Source organism: Pinus tabuliformis, chromosome 7, assembly GCF_031772625.1.
Source record: "Pinus tabuliformis cultivar Carrire ecotype Pingquan chromosome 7, CPIR1, whole genome shotgun sequence".
Classification (NCBI taxonomy): Eukaryota; Viridiplantae; Streptophyta; class Pinopsida; order Pinales; family Pinaceae; genus Pinus; species Pinus tabuliformis.
This window is the reverse complement of record NC_142293.1, coordinates 794306295-794326543: the sequence shown is the minus strand read 5'-3', so window position 1 is coordinate 794326543 and position 20249 is coordinate 794306295. Positions and strand designations below refer to the sequence as shown.

At 36.3% G+C, this 20249-nt stretch overlaps 3 pseudogenes; all 3 read left to right on the top strand.

Annotated features, from left to right (window-relative positions):
- The first annotated feature begins 922 nt into the window (after positions 1-922).
- Positions 923-2094, top strand: LOC149249960 (acetyl-CoA carboxylase 1 pseudogene; annotated as a pseudogene).
- A 4079-nt stretch (positions 2095-6173) lies between these two features.
- Positions 6174-7426, top strand: LOC149249959 (acetyl-CoA carboxylase 1 pseudogene; annotated as a pseudogene).
- Positions 7427-9118: 1692 nt separating this feature from the next.
- Positions 9119-10565, top strand: LOC149249958 (acetyl-CoA carboxylase 1 pseudogene; annotated as a pseudogene).
- The last annotated feature ends 9684 nt before the right edge of the window (positions 10566-20249 follow it).

Sequence of the window (20249 nt, the reverse complement as noted above, 5' to 3'; positions counted from 1 at the left end):
GTTTCCCTAATAACGTTACTAGCATTTATAGGTTCAAAGTAGTGGACGTAACCTTCATCCTAAAAATTTTCTCTTTGTCCTTTGTTTTCTTTGAGGTTGATCCTAAGGCTCATGCGTACTGCCTTGACCATATTATTGTTTTAAACTTTGAAGAAATATGTTGGTAAAGACTTAACAAGAGTTGCAATATCTTACCCATTCCTCCATTATTGAACAAAATTTAAAATTCATTATAGCTGGGAGTTCCTAATTGATGTTATCGAACACCTTAGCCATATCTATCTCAGATTTATAAGAAGAGTAAGCCTCTTCTTGGTCTTTGTTAGAAGGATTTCCCTAGGGGAAGTTACATGGTTGTGACTTGTCAACTCTCTGATTTTCATGGGTGAAACACTTGTTCTGAAAATAGTCCCATTAAAACATTTTACAATATGTTGGTCGTTGCCTTTGTTTTTGGTATTTAGAAAGCTATTATATTCAAATAATGGTACAATAGTTTGCAAAAAATAGGAAGAAGTGGGTTTGCTGCTGAAGGTGTTTGGACATGGTATGAGAAATAAGACTGTGAACTACTTTTCCATTCCAAAAGCACCATCTAATAGGATAAACCAAAAAAATATTATGTTCTTATCTTGATGACTAAAAGTACACAAAAAACAATGGCATTGGATGCCTTGATGGCTACTTTTGCTGCTAAGGTTCAAGTTGTTAAGCACTTTCGATTTAACTTTTCTCATGGAAAATGTAGGTTCTTTTCATACCTTTCTTGGTCTGTGTAAAATCTTGGTCTGGGTCATGGTTCAGGTGAAATATTTGATAGGAGTTTTAGAAGAATTACAGTTTCATGCCCATGATTCCCATGATTCCTATCCAAATTAAAATGGAAAATGCATGTTATTTTGGCACAAGAGAAGTTGGCACAAGAGAAGATGCCTTTTTTTCCTCTATGACTGATCTTTCTTGTAAAAAGAAATTACCATTGATATATTTGGATGCCAACTCTGGTGAAAGAATTAAAATGACAACATAAGTCAAAGCTTTGTTCAAATTTGGATGGTTTGATGAGTTTTCTATGGACTGTGGGTTTCAATATCTTTATCTCACTCCAGAAGGCTATAAGCTCATTGGTCTAATTGTAATAGCACATGAGCTAAAGCTAGAATCTGGTTAAATCAAATGGATTATATATGACACCATTGATAAGGAATATGAACTTGGTGTGGAGAATTTATGAGGTAGTGGAGCAATCACAGGTTTTTATTCAAGGTCTTATTAGGAAACTTTCACATTGATATATGTAACAGGCATAACAGTAGGTATTGGTGCATACCTTGTAAGGTTAGGAATGCGCTGCATTCAATGCCTTGATCAACCTATAATTTTCACTCGATACTCAGCTCTAAATAAGTTTCTTGGATGGGAAGTGCATAGCCTCATATGAAATTAGGAGGCCCAAAAATCATGGCAACAAATGGTGTTGTTCATATAACTATATCTGATGATTTAGAAGGTGTCTTAGCCATATTGAAGTGGCTTAGCTATATTCCTCCATATATAGGAGGACCTCTTCATATTGTGAAGCCTCTAGATCCTCCAGATAGACTAGTTGAATATGCTCTAGAGAATTCATGTGATCCTTGCTCAACTATTTGTGGTGTAGAAGATAATTCCAGGTGGCTTGGTGGACTCTTTAACAAAGAGTGCTTCACAAAGACATTAGAAGCATGGGAAAAAACAATGGTTACTTGGTGGGTGAAGCTTGGGGGCATCCCTGTTGATTTTATTGTTGTTGAGACCCAAACAGTGATGCGGGTGATTCCCGCAGACCTTGGTCAACTTGATTATGATGAGAGAGTAGTATGTCAAGTAGGTGAGGTCTAGCTTCTAGATTTAGCATGTAAAACAACACAAACCCTACTAGATTTTAAATAGGAAGAGATTCCTTTATTTATCTTGGCGAACCGGAGAGGGTTCTCTATTGGTCAAAGGGATATTTTTGAAGGGGTTCTTCAAGTTGGATCTACCATTGTGGAGAAACTCTACACATACAAGCAACATGTGTTTGTATGGTCCCCATTAATATTAGATGCATAGTTCCACACAGAACTTGCGTTCTCAGGTTTGGAACGTTCAATCAAACCAATATGGCTTGGATGGTTTTTCCAAAATGAGAATGGTTCTCATAATGTTGTGCTAAACATTAATTTTTGGGACAAAACTGCATAACAAACTTTGATCATTTGAGTCCTCACTCAAGTCAGCCACCTATACCTCCAAGTTCAAAATCTCCAGGTTTTACTTAAACTTGTCTAACAACACTTTTTGATCCCTCAATCAAACATCTTTATAGATCCTCAGTAAACACATTGTAAATTAACTCTTTTGAATCCCAAACTATCATAGATTTTCTTATTTTTTCTATTATATCTGTTTAGTTGATATACCTTTGATTTGAAATTATTCAATTTGCGTTTTGAGGTAATAAGTAGTTCAACAAATCTTCTTTAGAATATTTAGTCCAGTATATTTGGTTTTGCTGATAATTTAGTTTTTTTCGTAAGATCACTATCACTACTATCATTTATAATTTGTAGATAGGTAAGGTTCAAAGTAGTGGAAGTAGCCTTCATCCTCAAAATTGTCTCTTTCCTTTTCCTTCTTTGAAGCTTTTACCAAGTTTCATTCCTAAGTATATGTTAGGCCCCTATACTACTAGTGTAACCCCTTATTTTTATTAGTATAACCCACTTATTATATTGATGTACCCATGTAGTGCCCATATTGTTACTATTGTGCCCCATAGAAGCCCACTATTATTGTTAATGTGCCCTTACATTATTATTGTTATGTCGGCTCTGATTATGTTATGACCCCTTAGACTCCTATATATAGAAAGGAGGTCTTTTCATTTGTATCATCTAAGAATTGTTCATTTATGTAATGTAAAGGAGGTTTCCCCCTCGAAGACGCTGAATTCTAAGGCGTTGATCTATCTTTTCTATCTTTTCTTGAGCTGGTTTCATAACATTTGGTATCAGAGCTTTGGATTCTAGGGTTTCGCTGCTCCAAATAGGTCATCGTGGAATTTTCACTATAACTTTTTTTTTGTGATGTTTCAGAAGTCGCGGAAAAAACACATTTGAGAATAAATCGTGCTGATCCTTGGGTCTGAATTTCAGAGCTTTTCACGCGATATTGGCGGAGATATGATCTCAGGAAGTTGGTCTTTTTCCAGACTCCTGAATTACATTCAAAACAGGTGACCTGGGGAAAATCGTCATAACTTTCTCTCTGGGGATCGGATTGAAATTTCGTAAGAAGGTGCAGAAATAGGACGGACTATAGTTTCTTGTATGCATGTTTCAGATCCAAAGGTCAAAACAGTGACTCGTGGCACGTCGTACAAGTTCACTCTACTGAACTAGTCTATAAGCAAGCCACTGTGGGAGATTTCACATAACTCTTTCTTGGAGAATCCAATTTGGGTTAGACTTGTGGCAATAGAAAGAGGACACAGAGGGCTACTATAGGTCACAATTTCAGAACTTAAAGATATGAAAGTACAGAGTTACAGTCGTTTCAAGGTCAAGATCCTAAAATCAAGAAAAAGCAAGATGAGGAAGTTTGATGGCAAGGATCCGATAAATTGGATACTTCAGATGGAGCAATATTTTGATCTACATGGTGTACAACTATTACAAAAGGTATGTATTGCATCTTCATATTTAGAACCAGATCAATTTTTATGGTACGAAGGGCTTTGATCTCGTAAACAACTTGTTACGTGGTCAATTTTCACGGAGGAAATGATAGCACATTATGAGGATACAAAGAGCAACACCTTCTTTAGAGCAACACCACAACAATTGGAAAGAGAAAAAGGGCTTTGTGACATAGTGGAAAGAAAAATTATGGAAACTAGGAAGCGTACCCCTCACAACTATAAAGATGGAAGTGTTGTTTCTCCTAGCCTTCCACAACCTACAAGGGTTACACCACAACAATTGGAAGAAAAAAGAGAAAAAGGGCTTTGTTACAATTGTGATAGCAAATGCACTAAAGGTCATAAGTGTGCTGAGAAGAAATTATTTTACATAGAATATGAAGAGGAGGAAGAAAACGATCAAGAAACATCAAAAGAAGAAGATATACACCAAGACCCCACCCCAAAGAAAGAAGAAATGAATCAGACCATATCTTGTAAAGCATTGGCAAGAATTACCACTCCTCAAACTCTCAAGATAGAAGGACATATCAAGAAGAAAAATGTGCAAGAAGTGAAAGATCACATCGAGAAAGAAGAAATGAATCCAACCATATCTTGTAATTCATTGTTCAAAATTACCACTCATCAAATTATCAAGATAGAAGGACATATCAAGAAGAAAAATGTTCAAGAAGTGAAAGATCACATCGAGCATCAAGAAATGAATTCGACCATATCTTGTAAAGGATTGGAAGAAATTACCACTCCTCAAACTCTAGAGATAGAAGGACATATCAAGAAGAAAAAGGTTCAAGCAATGAAAGATCACATCGATCATCAACAACAAGTTCTCCAACTTTTAAAGGATAACGCCACTTCGGTTCAAAATCAAACGAAACAACAGGTAGATAAACATCGTAGTGAAAAATGTTTTGATGTAGGTGATTGGGTATTTTTACTGCTACATCTCAACCAAGCTATTTATGAGAAGGAAATGTTGGCAATCCTACATGCACTTAAAAAATGGCGACCTTACCAAATGGGAAGACTCTTCAAGGATGAGGATGTGGAAGCATTGTTTTGTGCTATTTATATTATCCAACCAGATTGGATAAACGAATCAAGGGATGAATGGAAGAAGGACGAAGAAGTATGACCACTTATTCAAAAGTTGCAAAAGATCCCAATTCAAACAATATTGCCAGAAATTGAAGAGGAAGGAAAAATCATATTGGAACCTGGAGCAGTCACAGAAACAAGAACCCGACAGCTACGAAATCGATCAATTTCAGAGTATCTCATCAAGTGGAAGAACTTATCCGCTGAAGATTCCACATGGGAGGACAAGAATTTTATACAGAAGCATCAAGAACTACTCAAGCGTTGAGGACAACGCATTTTGAAGGAGAGGGGAATGTTAGGCCCCTATACTACTAGTGTAACCCCTTATTACTATTAGTATAACACACTTATTATATTGATGTACCCATGTAGTGCCCATATTGTTACTATTGTGCCCCATAGAAGCCCACTATTATTATTATTGTGCCCTTACATTATTATTGTTATGTCGGCTCTGATTATGTTATGACCCCTTAGACTCCTATATATAGAAAGGAGGTCTTTTCATTTGTATCATCCAAGAATTGTTCATTTATGTAATGTAAAGGAGGTTGCCCCCTCGAAGAGGCTGAATTCTAAGGTGTTGATCTATCTTTTCTATCTCTTCTTGAGCTGGTTTCATAACAGTATAATTGAGTATAATGGGTAGCACTGCCTTGATCCTTTTTTTGAATTAAATAAATATGGTTTCCTTCATAACATTGCTAGCATTTATAGGTTCAAAGCAGTTGAAGTAACTTTGTTCCTCAAAATTGTCTCTTTGTCCTTTGTCTTCTTTGAGGTTGTTCCTAAGGATCATGCCTACTTCCTTGACCCTCTTATTGTTTTAAACTTTGAAGAAATGTGTTGGAGAAAACTTAACAAGAGTTGTAATATCTTACCCATTCCTCCATTATTGAAAAAAATATATGCTTCATTATAACTACGAGTTCCTAATTGATGTTACCGAAGGCCTTAGCCATATCCAGCTTAGCTTTATAAGAAGAGTAAGCCTATTCTTAGTCTTTTTTAGAAGGATTTCCTTGGGCATAGTTACGTGGTTTCCAATTGTCAATTATCTCCTTTTTATGGGTGAAACACTTGTTCTGAAAATAGTTCCATTAAGAAATTTTACAATCTATTGGTCATTACCTTTGTTTTTGGTAATTAGAAAGCTATTATATTCAAATAATGGCACAATATTTTACAAAAATAAGGTAGAAGTGGGTTTGTCATTGCCAGTGTTAGGACATGGTCTAAGAAATAAGAATGTGAACTACTTTTCCATTCCAAAAGCACCATCTAATAGGATACACCACAAACAGTTTATATACTTATCTTGATAACTAAAAGTTACACAAAACCAATGACATTGGATGCCTTCATAGCCACTTTTGCTGCTAAGGTCCAGGTTGTTAGCACTTTTGTTTTAACTTGTCTCATGGATAATGGAGGCTATTTTGGGTCCTTTCTTGGTCCACGTAAAATCCTGGTCTGGGTCATGGCCCGAGTGAAATATTTGATAGGAGTTTTATAAGAATTAGAGTTTCATGCCCATGATGCCCATCCAGATTAAAATGGAAAATGTAGGTCCTTTTGGCACAAGAGAAGATGCTTTTTTTCTTCTATCATTGATCTTGCTTGTCAAAAGAAATTGCTTTTCATATATTTGGCTGCCAACTCTGGTGCAAGAATTGGAGTGGAAGTAGAAGTCAAATCTTGCTTTAAAGTTGGATGGTTTGATGAGTTGTCTCTGAACCATGGGTTTCAATATCTTTATCTCACTCCAGAAGAATATAAGCTCATTGGTCCAAATGTAATAGAACATGAGCTAAAGCTAGAATTTGGTGAAATCAAATGGATTACCTATGACATCATTGGTAAGGAAGATGGACTCGGTTTGGATAATTTATCAGGTAGTGGAGAAATTGCAGGTGCTTATTCAAGGGCATATTAGGAAACTTTCACATTGACATATGTAACAGGAAAAACAATTGGTATTGGTGCATACCTTGTGAGGTTAGGAATGCATTACATGCAGTGCCTTCATCAACCTATAATTTTTATTGGATACTCAAATCTAAATAAGATTCTTGGATGGGAATTGTATAGCCTCATATGCAATTGGGAGTCCCAAAAATCACGGCAACAAATGGTGTTGTTCATCTAACTATATATGATGATTTAGAAGGTGTATTAGCCATATTGAAGTGGCTTAGATATATTCCTCCATATATAGGAGAACCTCTTCATATTGTGAAGCCTCTAGATCCTCAAGATAGTCTAGTTGAATATGCTCCATAGAATTCATGTGATCCTTGCTCATTTATTCGTTGTGTAGAATATAATGGTAGGTGGCTTGGTGGCCTCTTTGACAAAGAGTTCTTCATAGAGACATTAGAAGCATGAGAAAACATAGTGGTTAATGGGTGAGTGAAGCTTGGGGGAATCCCTGTGGGTGTTAGTGTTGTTGAGATCTAAAGAGTGATGCAGGTGATTCGTACAGACCCTAGTCAACTCGATTCTGCTAAGAGAGTAGTATATCAAATAGGTTAGGTCTAGTTTCTAGATTTAGCATGTAAAACAACACAAACCCTGCTAAATTTTAATAAGGAATAGCTTCCTCTATTTATCTTGGAAAATTGGAGAGGGTTCTCTATTGGTCAAAGCGATATTTTTGAAGGAATTCTTCGAGTTGGATCTATCATTGTGGAGAATCTATGCACATACAAGAAACTTGAGTTTGTATGGTTCCCACTATCATTAGCTGTACAATTCCACACAGAACCTATGTTTTTAGGTTCGGAATGTTCAATCAAACAAATATGGCCCCAAAATTGGTGGGCCTCGATGATTTTCCAAAAATCAGTCCCGTTCTGATAATGTTGTGCTAAACATTAAAATATTGGGAGAAAACTACATGACAAAATTTAATCATTCGATTCCTCACTCGAGTCAGCCACCTATGGATCTAAGTTAAAACTCTCCATCTTTTACTTAAGCTTGTCTAACAACACTTTTTGATCCCTCAACCAAACATATTTATAGATCCTAAGTAAACAAATTGTAAATTAACTCTTTTGAATCCCAAAATATCATAGATTTTATTATTTCTTCTATTAGATACATTTAGTATATATACATTTAATTTGAAAATATTTAATTTACATTTTGAGGTAATAATTAGTTCAACAAATCTTCTTTAGAATATTTAGTCTAGTATATTTGGTTTTGCTGATAATTTTTTTTGGTAACTTCACTATCACTACTATCATTTATAATTTCTAGATAGGTTAGGTTCAAAGCACTGGAAGTAAACTTTATCCTCAAAATTTTCTCTTTCCTTTGCCTTTGAGGCTTTTCCCAAGTTTCATGTCTAAGTATAATTGAGTATAATGGGCAACAATGCCTTGACCCTCTTTTTGAATTAAATAACTATGGTTTTATTGATAACATTACTAGAATTTATAGTTTCAATGCAATGGACATAACTTTCATCCTAAAAATTGTCTCTTTGTCCTTTGTCTTCTTTGAGGTTTCTCCTAAGGCTCATGCCTACTTCCTTGACCCTCTTATTGTTTTAAACTTTGAAGAACTATGTTGGAAAAAACCTAACAAGAGTTCCAATATCTTACCCATTCCTCCATTATTGAAAAAAAATTAAACTTCATTATAGCTAAGAGCTCCTAATTGATGTTACTCAAGGCCTTAGCTATATCTAGCTTAGATTTATAAGAAGAGTAAGCCTCTTCTTGGTCTTTGTCAGAAGGATTTCACTAGGGGCAGTTATGTGGTTGTCACTAGTCAATTATCTTCTTTTCATGGGTGAAACACTTGTTCTGAAAATAGTCCCATTAAAACATTTTACAATATGTTGGTCATTACCTTTGTTTTTGGTAATTAGAAAGTTATTATATGGAAATAATGGTACAATAGTTTGGAAAAATCAGGCAGAAGTGGGTTTGTCACTGAAGGTATTTGGACATGGTATGAGAAATAAGAATGTGAACTACTTGTCCATTCCAAAAGCACCATCTAATAGGATACACCACAAACAGTTTATATACTTATCCTCATGACTAAAAGTTACACAAAACCAATGACATTGGATGCCTTCATGGCCACTTTTGTTGCTAAGGTCTAGGTTGTTAAGCACTTTTGATTTAACTTGTCTCATGGAAAATGCAGGTTCTTTTGGTATCTTTCTTAGTCCACGTAAAATCTTGGTCTGGGTCATGGTCCAGGTGAAATATTTTATAGGAGCTTTAGAAGAATTAGATTTGCATGCCCATGATGCTCGTCCAAATTAAAATGGTAAATGTAGGTTATTTTGGCACAAGAGAAGATGCCTTTTTTATTTTGTGATTGATCTTACTTATCAAAAGAAATCACCTTTGATATATTTGGCTGTCAACTCTGGTGCAAGAATGGGAGTGGTAGCAGAAGTCAAAGCTTGATTTAAAGTTGGATTGTTTGATGTGTTATCTCTGAAATCTGGGTTTCAGTATCTTTAGCTCACTCCAGAAGGCTATAAGCTCATTGGTACGACTGTAATAGCACATGAGATAAATATTGGATCTGGTGAAATCAAATGGATTATCTATGACATCATCGGTAAGGAATATGGACTTGGTGTGGAGAATTTATGAGGTAGTGGAGTAATTGAAGGTGCTTATTCAAGGGGATATTAGGAAACTTTCACATTGACATGTGTAACAGGTAGAACAATTGGTGTTGGTGCATACCTTGCGAGGTTAGGAATGCACTGCATTGAAAGCCTTCAACAACCTATAATTTTCACTTGATACTCAGCTCTAAATAAGCTTCTTGTATGGGAAGTGCATAGCCTCTTGCAATTAGGATACCCAGAAATCATGGCAACAATTGGTGTTGTTGATCTAACTGTATTTGATGATTTAGAAGGTTTCTTAGCCATCTTGAAGTGGCTTAGCTATAATCCTCCATATATAGGAGGACCTCTTCATATTGTGAAGCCTCTAGATCCTCAAGATAGACTAGTTGAATATGCTCTAGAGAATTCATGTGATCCTTGTATAGCTATTTGTGGTGTAGAAGATAATGGTAGGTGGCTTGGTGGCCTCTTTGACAAAGAGTGCTTCACAAAGACATTAGAAGGGTGGGCAAAAACAATGGTTACTAGGCAAGCAAATCTTGGGGGCATCCTTGTGGGTGTTATTGTTGTTGAGACCCAAATAGTGATGTGGGTGATTCCTACAGACCTTGGTCAACTTGATTCTATTAAGAGAGTAGTACCTCAAGTAAGCCAGGTCCAGTTTCTAGATTTAGCATGTAAAACAACACAAACCCTGCTAGATTTTAATAAGAAAGAGCTTCCTCTATTTATATTTGTGAACCAGAGGGGGTTCTATATTGGTTAAACATATCTTTTTGAAGGAATTATTTAAGTTAGATCTACCATTGTGAAAATATTTGCACATACAAGAAACCTGTGTTTGTTTACATACCAAAAATAGGGGAATTATGGGGAAGAGCATGGGTAGTAGTTGATAGAAATATTAATTCAGATGAAGTTGAAATGTATGTGGAAACAATAAAAGGTGGTGGACTAGAACCAGAGGGAATGAATGAAATCAAACTCTGTACAAAGGATCTGGTTGAATGCATGCATAGGATTGACCTGAATACCATTTCACTTATGATTAAGTTACATGAAGCCAAGTATGGTCATCCAGGGGTTAAAATAATATCACAACAAATTAAATCTTGGGAAAAATAGATGCTTCCTTTTTATAACTAGATTTCCATAAGATTCGTGGATTTGCATGACACGTCATTCAGATTCGTGGAGTTGCATGACACACCCTTCTCGAAATGTTCTTAATAGAACTCTTATGGACTTTCCTTATATAACAAAGATTCCATTGGGTGATCAACCTTCTGATATTGAATCCCAAATTAGAGCAATGCTTTTGTCATACATCAAGCATGAAACATGCATAATTCTAACAATTTAACTTGCAAATTAAAATTTGTCAAATTTTGATGCCCTTCATATGGAAATAATTGTTGATCCTAATGGTAAGTACATTTGTAGGGTGTTTGAGATGGAAAATGGGATCTAAATACAGTTTTTTCCATTTTGACATCCATGCTTTGATGGATGTTTTAGATGTTTCTTGGAAAAAATATCCATTATTATATTTTTAGTAAATTGGGATATTGTAAATTTTTAACATAAATCTTCATGGCAGAGCACCAAACTATAGGTGTGTTTACAAAGGTAAAATTGTTACAAAAATTAGCTAAATATATTATAGTATTGTAATGCTTTTGTATGGAGTTGTGAAAGTGATGCAATTTTAATGTATTTTTCCAGCTAGATATTATGGATCAAGGAAATGACGCAACTAATTTCCTTTTGGGAAATGTAATCCCCCTATGCCTGGATTATATTGGAGTTGTCAATCACAGTCATGAAATATGTTTAGAAACTTCCAAGCATCTCATTTTTTTCTAGAAAATAACTTTTTCAAATTTTAGGCTTACACATTTGCACTCGTACATAATATGCTTTGTGTTATATACCTATGGGGGATAATATGGGGTACCAAGGGAGGTACCCAAGGTAATAATGTAATAATGGGATGGGCCATAGTAATAAATAAGGTGGTTAACCCATGTCATGTAAGGGACCACAAGTAGTTAATAATAATGTAATGGGCCCATGGTATTAGTTGATGGTATAAGGGAACCATGGTAATGACCCATGGTATTGTATGTATGAGGCCTATATAGAGGCTAGAGACTCCACATGGGAGAGAGTGAAGGATTATTGTATGAACAGGAATATGGCTTGTGGAGTGTTCTCCTTCCTTAAGGAGTGACTGTATGGTGTTGCCCTACCTTAAGGGTTTGATAATAAAGAAGCATTTATATCTATTTCTATCTTGTTATTTCTTGGGTTTATTTCTATTCTCATATATTTTTGGATCAGATCTATAACAAGTGGTATCAGAGCCACAACAAGTGGTATCAGAGCTATAACAAGTGGTATCGGAGCTATAACAATCATTTCTATCTATTGCAATCTTATTATTCTTGGGTTTATTGCTGTTATCATATATTTCCGGGTTAGATCTAAAACAAGTGGTATCAGAGCTATAACACAAATTCTGGTACCGAACCTCTAATCCAAACATCCAGCTCAGGGAGCCATTTAAGTATGAGAATTTTTAGTTAGCCGCCAATCGTTTGAACCTCTATGGTGAAAGCATTTTGAGGGCAAGCCCATCCTGGTTAGGATATAGATTTCGCAGTCCAATTATCTAGCATCCTGCACCCGGATATCAAGCCCTATATGAGATGCCTGAGGGACAAACAGGCCAGTTCTTTGACTACCTAGTCACTCACCATGGCTGTAAGCCTCCACATGAGATTCCTTCTCCAGCCTACTCTCTCACTGCTTTGCATGTCAACTACAACGTTTTCATGAGGGCATGAAATAGGGTAAGCAGGGGGGTGTGTGGAGTACTAAAAAGGTATGTTTTTAATGATCATTTTAGTGGCTTTTCAGTAGGACTTATGAATATTTTACATCATGAATAAGGAAAACAATAGAGAATTGTGGTAGAATACGTGGAATTAGTATGCAAAGACTTATCCGCTGATAATTGTCATTCTCCTGTGCAGGAAAGGGTAGAAATGAGGAGCTGTTGTTCCAAAGAAGAAGATAAGAACAGGGTAACTGTTGTCCCTTTGATGAAGGACCAAGTGCAGACGAGGCAAAGCAAGCTGAAGCAAACCGGTCCGGAAAAGGAGGAAAAGGCACCAGCTCGGCGGAAGAGAAAGAAGTGATTAGGGATTAATAGTTTTGCGAATCCCTCAGGATCTTCGATCTTGAGGGATCGCTGCTTTATTTATCTTATCACTTAGACATCTCCGCCGTTATCCTTATATAAAGGGACGACACTGTTAGTCTGGGGAGAAGCTTTTTATGTAACTTTTTGTTAAGACTTAACTTTGATCATCGAGTCTCGTTGAACTTGGCTCATTGTATTTTCTGTTTTATGCATTAATATAAACCTGGTGATTATCTCATCTTCACGTCTGGATTAGCTTAAAGCAGTGTACCCTTGAGGCTAAGGGCCCGACCCCGGAGGACACTTGCTTCTGTATCACTACGATTTGGTTTATGCGTGGTTTGCTTATCATCACTAGTTGGTAATCTGATATGCTTTATAAGTTACATCACATGCTCTACTAAGATTCGTTCATTAATGTTCTTTCCATTGACTCTGCATTATATTATCAATACTTTCGGAGTGGATGAAATCTTATTAGATTCAACTGAATAGTGTTATCCTTGTGTTATGAAGCTTCTATGCTAAGTATGTGTGTTAAGGTAATTATCTGAAAGGTGTGTTCTTTATGATTCAGAATTCATGCTGTTCCATTTGGAAACACAGTTATAATTCTTGTTGATGATTGGGATCAAATTCAGATTACTTTCTTAGAGTGTTGTGTGTGTATGAATTTCACATGTTGTTCCATTATTGAGAGTTATTGTTGTTCCTTTAGTGGATTGCGTGATTTTCTTAGAGAATGAAAGATTGGAGTTTTGATTACGATAAGAGCTTTTGAGTTGATAGGATAAAGTTTGATTGTTACTCGCGAGGTTCAGTTATAATGATTGTTGTTCCATTTCAGAATTGTTGTTGCATTTTAAGCATTGTTGTTCATTTCTAGAACTACTGTTTAATTTCCTATTTGTCGTTCCATTTCTATCTGCCGTTTCATTTACTCGCATTTGGTGTGAGGGACGATCTGTGGCTGTAGTGAGCCTCTGCATTTACTGCCTTGCTCCCAGACCCGTGATCCATGCTCTAGTTTCCTTTCCATCAGTTTCCAAAGGGATGGACTACTGCTGTCGGACCCTTGACTGATATTTTGAGAGTGTGTGCTTTAGTCACTTAGTTATAGACAAGCATCAGTTTACTCTTGTATTTTGTAGGACGTTTTACTACTTGCATTACTCTGACAAATAGCCTCGGATTGAGTCACTCTTTGAAATAACCAAATGTTCCTGGATTGACATATTAATGTGAGGTAATTAGAGGTGAAAGAGACCCTTTTTATATCTCTACAGGGAATGCATCCAATAACCTCCTATCCTATCATCCCTTCCTCCATGGTAACTAAATCCCAAATTCGAAAGCCAGTCAATACCCAATTTATGACAAAACCACCTCAATTTCCCTATAAATTGAGCACTCATCATATTGATTAGGGGTTGGACTTTGAGAATTTTTAAGTAGATACTGTTAGTTTGAGGTTTGAGATTGTAAGCAAGTATTATTATGCTACCAAAGTGGTGTGCCTTTGGTGTGATGAAGGATGGAACTCAAGTTGGATGAGTGACATGGGATCAGACTTCTTTAGTTGTAACTCTTCCTTCTACTTAATAAAGTTGTTTACACCTTTTCCCATATTCTTGTCTTTATGTATGATGATTATATGTGTAAATGCTTTTGATTCCATGTTCTTATAGTAGGTAGATCTCTTGCTTTGATTGGTTTTTGTCCTCTATTTATGATTGTAGGTACTTATCGAGCGGATTCAGTTCAAGAAGGAGCGACAGAAGCTATTCAAAAGAGACAAAGGGAAGCGAAAGATAACAAGTAGGTCCCTTGTCTTATTTATCTTCTATAGGAAAAGGTTAAACTATTTAAATCTGTTGTTTTAGGTGTAGCTACCCACCTAGGGAAGTTGTGTTTATCCGTAGATGAAAAATTCCAAATAACAGGTATAACCCCTGATTTACAGGGGTTCACTTGCTTGAACTCTTTGATTTATCTTGGTTCAAAATTTTTTGATTTCTCTACAATTGAGTACTCCTCCAACTAGACAAAATCAACCTCCAGTTGATCCTAAAGTTGATCCTTTGCCTTCTTCCTCAGTTGTTTCTTCCTACCCTTCTTCCTCTTCGCCTGGTGAAAGTATTGACATTAGTAACCAGGTGGCTAAGAAGAAGAAGAAAGGGAAGAAGAAGAAGAAGAAGAAGAAGAAAGGGAAGAAGAAGAAGAAGAAGAAGAAAATTCAACAGGGGGAAACCAAGTAACCATTGCTTTGAATGTAACTTTTGATGAGAAACTGTCCAATAAGCCTCACAAAGTTCGATATCCATGCAAACTTTTTACGGGAGACCATATTCTTCAAATTTTTCTTGATATTCCTCAGATCTTAGAATAATGGTCTTCTCGTTCACATCGTCCTGTGTCATCAACTTCTAGAGATCTTGCTAGTGACACACCATCAACTAGTGGTAGTAAAGTTTATGGAAAAAAGGGTAAAGTTAAGTTTCCCCGTAGGTTATGTGAAGGGAATCAGCCCATTGACCTTTGTCCCTATCTGGATGAAGCCAAAAAAGTGTTGGATAATCGTCCTGCTTCTCCGCAGCGACTTCCATCTGGTTACAGGAGACTCCCCCTTAATCCTTCACTAGTTGATAAAGTGACTAACCAAAATCAACCATCGGTCAAACCCACTCTCTCTGAATGTGAATCCCATGAGTCTATACCTGACCAATCACAGGTTGAGGAAAAAGTTGACCCGATTTCACCTTCAGTTAATCGCACCTTTCCCGTAGAGAGTGAGTATGATACCACTCAGGTTCTTTTCGTTTCTTCAGATTCCAATGAGCTTGGAGGCAACCGTCTTGTTCCATCAAGACATGAGGAAAATCCTCCCTTTCTCATAACTCAAGGGGGTAATTCTCCCATTCTTATAGTGCCCCCTTGAAGTAGTTTGGTCACTTCCTTTGATTGGAATCAACTAGCAGGATGTTGTCTTCCTTCTTATGTGCCTTTCCAGATCATAGTACATGTTTATAATATGATTGTATCTGGCACTATTATAGATGAAGGTGCAATGGTGAGTATCCTTTCCTCCACTGCTTGGCAAGCACTCGGTTTGCAGCCACTTGTGCCTATTACCCAGAATCTATTGGATTTTAATAGAGGAACCAGTCAACCATTAGGGATCCTTCCTCAATTGCCTATTACTTTGGGAGGAAAAATTGTTTATCTCAATGTGATATTAGCCCCAGGCCCTTTAGATTACAATTTACTTCTTGGGTGTGACTATGTTTATGACATGGGATCTATTGTTTCAATGCTCTTTCGAGTGATGTGTTTCCCACATGAAGGTAGAATTTTCACCGTTGACCAGCTTTCATTTCTCGGTCCAAATATGGCTTCCAGTCAACCATCTTCCCTAAATGGTCCTTTTGTCCCAATGGTATCTTCCCTGCCACAGGTCAATTATGTGTGTTAGGTCCCTATAATACTAGTGATTCCCCCATTACTATTGTCATTGTAACCCTTATTGTTATTATTGTTCCCCTATTGTCCCCATATTGTTATTCGTGTGCCCCATAGAAACCCACTATTGTTATTGTTGTGCTCTTATGTTATTATTGTTATGTCGGCTTGATTATATTGTGACTGCTTAGACTCCTATATATAGAAGGGAGGTTTATTCATCTGTATCATCCAAGAATTGTTCATTTTTGTAATGTAAAGGAGGTTTCCCCCTCAAAGAGGATTAATTCTAAGGCATTGATCTATATTTTCTATCTTTTTGTGAGCTGGTTTCATAACATTTGGTATCAGAGCTTTGGATTCTAGGGTTTCGTTGCTCCAAACAGGTCATCGTGTAATTTTCGCTATAACTGTTTTTCTACGACGTTTCAGAATCTAAAAAAACCTCATTTGATATGAAATCATTCTAAACTTCAGGTCTGAATTTCAGAGCTTGTCGCACTATATGTTCAGAGATATGATTTGAGGAAGTTAGGGTTTTTGCAGACTCCCGAACTACATTCCAAACAGGTGACCTGAGGAAAATCGTCATAACTTTTGTTTTGAGCATCAAATTGAAATTTCTTCAGAAGTTTCAGAAATAGGTCAACCTGTAGTCTTATGTATATCCATTTTAGGTACTAAGGTCTAAACAGTGACACATGACACTTTGTACAAGTTTTCTCTACTGAACTAGTCTATAATCAGGTCATCGTGGGAGATTTGGCATAACTTTTTCTTGGAGAATCCAATCTTGATCATACTTGCGAGTTTAGAAAGAGGATGCAAAGGGCTAATACATGACATGATTTTAGATATTCAATATCCGCAGTTACAGAGATACAACATATTCAATGTCAATCTCTTACAAAGTCAAAAAAAGGTGTGTAGTTTTTTTTTTAATTTTGCATAAGGTTGGTTTGTAAAATTAGTTTAAAGGAATTCAAAGGTAATAGAGAAGAATTATTAGCACTAATTGATTCCCTGAAGAAATAAAATGGAAACACCTAGTAAGCAACCTGAAATCTCTAGCTTGACTCATGAAGAAGAGGAAGAAATGCAACATGATATATCAAAATTACAAGACCAAGTACAAAAAATTTCACTCTCACAAAAGGTAACTCAAGCCAAGATGAATGGCGTGGAAGATAATATGAATGGTGTGCAAGTTAACATGGATGGAAGCTAAGATGAATGTCATGGATGCTAAGATGGAAGAATTGAAGATAAATCTGAATACATTTCTACAAGAAATGGTTACTAATGGTGAAAGGGTAGTAAAGGAAACTCATGATAAGAACAAAAGAAATGTTAATAATGATTTCATAGACTCTAATGTTGGATTGAAGACCCACCATGTTCCAAAAATCGATATGAGGAAGTTTGATGGCAAGGATCCCGGAACATGGATACTACAGATAGAGTAATTTTTCGATCTCCATTATGTGTAAAACACACAAAATGTATGTATTGCAACTTTATATTTGGAACCAAATCAGTTTGTATGGTATTGATGGTTTTTCTCTCCTAAAAGAATTGTCACTTGGGCAATTTTTATGAAAGAAATGATAGCACATTATGAGGATACAAAAAGCAACACCTTTTTTAGCCAATTAATAAATCTCAAACAAAAGGGTTCAATGATGGAGCACATTGAGGACTTCTAAAATTTGAACACAAGGGTAAAAGATATTCTATAGGATCATAGGATTGATGTGTTCATAGGGACTTTAAAGGATAATATCCAACATGAGGTTCACTTTTTGGAACCTGATTCATTGGAGAAGGCATTCAGGTTAGCAAGAAAAATGGAAAGCAAAATTATGGCAACCAGGAAGCCTACCACTCACAACTATAAAGATGGAAGTGTTGTTTCCCCTAGCCTTCCACAACCTACAAGGATGACACCACAAAAAGGGAAGAAAAAAGAGCAAAAGGGCTTTGTTACAGTTGTGATAGAAAATACACTAAAGGTCATAAGTGTGATGAGAAGAAATTATTATACATAGATTGTGAAGAGGAGGAAGAAAAGGAATAAGAAATGTCAAGAGAAGAAGATATACTCTAGGAACAAACCCTAGATAACGAAGAAATGAATCCGACCATATCTTGTAATGCATTGGCTGAAATTACCACTCCTCAAACTATCAAGATAGAAGGACATATCAAGAAGAAAAAGGTAATAGTGTTGATTGATTATGGAAGTACCCATAATTTTATTCATTGTAAGATAGCCAAGGAATTGAATTGCTTCCTATATCCAGCACCAGAGTGTCAAGTGATGGTTGCAAGTGGAAGAACCATAAATTACTCTGGAAAGTGCCATAATATCAAGCTATCCATGGGAGAATATGTATTGAATAGCCCAATGCTTTCCATTCCAATGGGTGGAGTTGATGTTGTACTAGGAGTCCAATGGCTACAATCCTTGGGTACAATAACTTTTAATTTTCAAGAACTTTTCATGAAATTTTTTGCAGAAGGAAAGGAAGTTGAATTAAGGGGTATTGCAGGGAAATCAGGAAAGATAATCAGCTCTAATGGTATGAAAAAGATTCTAAAGAAGGAACAACGAGGCGTAATTGCACAGTTATGCTCACTAGAGGTTCCCACATCGAAATCATCTATTTCTCCAAAGCTCCAAAAAGTCTTGGACAATCATTCCAAGATATTTGAGACTCCCAAAGGCCTCCCACATATTCGCGATCATGATCATGCTATTCATTTGATTCTAGGAAGTGTTCCTCCAAACATCAGGCCATATAGATATCCCTGTGCTCAAAAGAGTGAAATTGAACGTATGGTTGTAGAAATGCTAGAGGCTAGTATAATTCAACCTAGTCAAAGTTCTTTCTTTGCTCTAGTAGTATTGGTGCACAAGAAGGATGGATCATGGCGCATGTGTCCGGATTATAGGGAGCTCAACAAGCTCACTATTAAAGATAGATTTCCCATTCCTGTCATTGATGAATTATTGGATGAATTGCATGGATCAATTTACTTCACCAAGTTGGATCTTCGTTCAGGATATCATCAAATCAGAATGAAGACTAAAGACATTCCAAAAAGAGCATTTAGAGCTCATGAGGGAAATTATGAATTTTTGGTCATGCCTTTCGGCCTTACGAATGCACCTTCTACATTTCAAGGTTTGATGAACTCCATTTTCAAACCCTTAGAAAATTTGTGTTAGTATTTTTTGATGATATACTAATCTACAGCAAGTCTTGGAAGTATCATGTTCAACATGTTGACAAGGTGCTCAAATTATTGGAGGAGAAACCATTATGTGCAAAAAGCTCCAAATGTTTCTTTGGAGTACAACAGGTGGAATATATGGGTCATATTATATCTCATGAAGGTGTTAAGTTAGACCCTAGCAAAATTAAAGCCATGAAGGAATGGAAAATCCCCACATCCATAAAGCATCTGCAAGTATTTCTTGGGTTGACAGGGTATTATCGCAAGTTTTTTAAGAATTATGGGAGAATAGCAACACCTCTAACAACATTATTGAAGAAAGATGCATTTTCATGGACTCCGAAAGCAACAAAGGCCTTCAAACATCTTAAAGAGACAATGTGCCAAGCACAGGTATTAGCTACGTTGGACTTCACAAAAACCTTTATTGTGGAATGTGATGCTTCAAGAAATGGAATTGGTGTTGTTTTAATGCAAGATGAAAGACCCATTGCTTTTGAAAGTCATCCAATCAAAGGAAAATATTTACACAAAGCTATTTATGAGAAGGAAATGTTGGTAATACTACATGCACTTAAGAAATGGTGACCCTACCTAATGGGAAGACACTTCAAGGTAAAAACGGATCGTGATAGTCTTAAATAATTTTTAGAACAAAGATTATCCTTTGAAGAGCAACAAAAATGGGTCACAAAGATGTTGGTTTTTTACTTTGAAATCATCTACAAAAAAGGGAAGCAAAATTTTGTGGAAGATGCACTATCAAGAAAGGATGAGGATGTAGAAGCATTGTTGTGCGCCATTTCTATTATCCAACTAGATTGGATAAACGAAGAAAGGGATAAATGGAAGAATGACAAAGAAGTCTGGGCACTCATTCAAAAGTTACAACAAGATCCCAA